The sequence below is a fragment of the Nannospalax galili genome, unplaced genomic scaffold, assembly GCF_000622305.1.
Source record: "Nannospalax galili isolate Female #2095 unplaced genomic scaffold, S.galili_v1.0 scaffold1138, whole genome shotgun sequence".
In the NCBI taxonomy this organism is placed as follows: domain Eukaryota; kingdom Metazoa; phylum Chordata; class Mammalia; order Rodentia; family Spalacidae; genus Nannospalax; species Nannospalax galili.
This window is the reverse complement of record NW_008342297.1, coordinates 2,403,345-2,406,362: the sequence shown is the minus strand read 5'-3', so window position 1 is coordinate 2,406,362 and position 3,018 is coordinate 2,403,345.

The window sequence follows — 3,018 nt, the reverse complement described above, 5'->3', positions numbered from 1 at the left end:
GCACTCAGGAGGCAGAGGCAGGCGGATCTCTGTGAGTTCAAGGCCAGCTGGTCTACATAGTGAGTTCAAGGTCAGCTGGGGCTATAGGGAGACCCTGTCTCAAAAAGAAAAAAAAAAATTTTTTTTTAAAGCTAATTAAAACACTGCCTAAAATTCAAACCACAAAAAACTCATGTATGTGACTCCCCCATCAATAGTCCCAACAGAAGCCCCAGCCAACAGCCAGCATCAGCAGCCACACATCTGAGTGGAAAACACCACCAGTCAGGTCATCCCAGGACATCAAAACCCAAGACATCATGAAGGGGAAACAAGCACCCTCATGGTATTTTGTCTGAATTTCTGATCCACTGACTCCATCAGCATAATAAAATGATCATTTTATGCCATTAAGTCTTAGAAGTAATTTGTTCACAGCAACAGTGACTGGAACATCATGATTGTGGACTGGATTGTGTCTCCCAAAAAGATATGCTGACATCCTAACCCCATGTACCTCAGAATGTGACGTCGTCTGAAGATAGATCTTCAAAGGCTACTTAAGATAAAATGAAATGAGCTGGGCATGGTACACACCTGTAGTCCCAGCACTCCTGAGGCAGAAGCAGGCGGATCTCTGTGAGTTCAAGGCCAGCCTGGTCTACATAGTGAGTTCCAGGCCAGCTGGGGCTACAGGGAGACCCTGTCTCAAAAAGACCAAAAAAAAAAAAGATAAAATGAAATTAAATAGGTCAGGGTGGACCCTGATCCAGTATGGCCAGTGTGCTTTTTTTTAAAAAAAAAGGGGGGAGGGCACAGAGGGTGAAGATAGGCCTATAATCTCAGCACTCAGGAGGATGAGCCAGGAAGATTTCTGAGCGTCCAGGGCTATCTTAGGTTAAATAGTGAGACCCTGTTTCAAAAAACAAAAACAAAAGGCATGGAAAGGGAGATGTGGACAGACACACACAGGAAGAACACCATAAAAAGAGAAGGTAGAAGTGGGGGTGATGCGTCTATAAGCAGAGCATTACCCAAAATTGGTAGCTAAGAGCCAGGGTTTGTCCATGAACAGAGGAAACAGAGGCTTTCAGGCCACTAGAAGCTTGCTCATGTGAATGTGCAGCAATAGTGGTGTGAGGCACAAGACCCATACCAACTCAATCAGATAAAGGCCCAGTGTGAAGCTAGGGAAATGGGGCAGTGGGCCTGGCCCTAGCCTGGGAACTGTTGGCAACTTATTACTGCTGAGTGAGGGAGTAGTTTTTTTTAAAAAAATATTTTATTTTATTTTATTTTATTTATTTATTTATTTATTTATTTTTGGTCTTTTTGAGACAGGGTCTCCCTGTAGCCCCAGCTGTCCTGGAACTCACTATGTAGACGAGGCTGGCCTTGAACTCACAGAGATCCGCCTGCCTCTGCCTCCCAAATGCTGGGATTAAAGGCGTGCACCATCACGCCCAGCTTTTAAATATATTTTTATTTATTATTTTTATTTTGTGTGTATGAGTGTATTGCCTGCATGTATGTGAGTGCACCCGTGTTGTACAATGCCGCAGAGGTCAGAAGAGGGTGTCAGATTCCCCTTGGAACTGGAGTTAAGGATGGTTCGGAGCCGCCATGTGGGTGCTGAGAATATGAACCTGGGTCCTCTGCAAGAGCAGTCAGTGCTCTTAACCGCTGAGCCATCTCTCCAGCCCCCTAGTAGTGGTATTCTTAAGATGTGGGGCTTCATGGAAATTCATGGTTGTTAGGGATGGGTGCCCGGAAGGAATTAAGGTAGCGCCTGTGGAATTCAGATTGTTCTCTTCAGAGGGCCTTGTGAAAGCACTCCTCACTTTCTAGCTTCCTTTCTCATCACAGAAGCTCTTCCTCTCACATGCGCTCCCACCACGATGCCATAGCCATGATGTACTGCACTAGGGAGGCCCTTGCCAGAGCTTGTGCTCTGCTCCTTGGATTCTTAACCCCCCAAAACTGCAAGCTAAAGAATCCTCTTTTCCTTATAAACACACACAGGAAGAATGCCCATACTTGGGCATTTTGTTCTAGTAACGGGAAACTGGACATTACTCACAGTACCAGAGGAGGGTTGGGCCAGAAAGCAAAGGGAAAAACACAGGGAGAGAGTGAGAGCGGCAGACTGTGCCGACCCGGAGAGCTGAGCAAACATCAAGGAAGGCCACAGAGGAAACTATGAAGACAAATCCACTTGTGCATTTGAAAAACAGATTTTTACTATAAAAGTTCTTGGATATTTTTAACTCTTTTTTTTCTCATTTCCAACCTCTGGATGCCCAAGAAAATTAAGCCATAGAAAATTCTTAGTGGGGGCTGGTGAGACGGCTCAGGGGTTCAGAGTACTGATTGCTCTTGCAGAGGACCCAGGTTCAATCCCCAGCACCCACATGGCTACTAACAACTGTGCATAACTCCAGTTCCAGGGGATTTGACACCATTTTCTGACCTCTGAGGGCATTGCACTTAATATATATGCAGGCAATACACTCATACACACAAAATAAAAATAATAAATAAAATATTTTTTAAAATTTAAAAACATTCTAAGCCACGTATGGTGGCTAATGCCTTTAATCCCAGCACTTGGGAGGCAGAGGCAGGCTAATCTCTGTGAGAGCAAGGCCAACTCAGTCTACAGAGTGAGTTCCAGACCAGCTGGGGATACAGGGAGACTGTGTCTCAAAAAAAAAAAAACAAGAAAAAAATTTTGTTTTAAATCCTGGAATAAAATATATACATCCTTTCACCTAATGCCCCATGATGTATCCCCAATGTTATGTTTTCTCAGTCTTTTGCATATTTGGGATTTCATATTTCTGTTGTCCTGCAGTTCTATCATATGAATCAACTGTTCTAATTTTACTTCTGGTCACAGATTCCCATTTGTGATAGTCAGAGATTACTGTCAACTTGACAAGATGGCAAATCAACTGGGAGATGACTCTCTGGGCATGCCTGTAGGGGATTATCTTGATTACTTTGGTTTAGATGGAAAGACTCACCCACTGTGGGTGG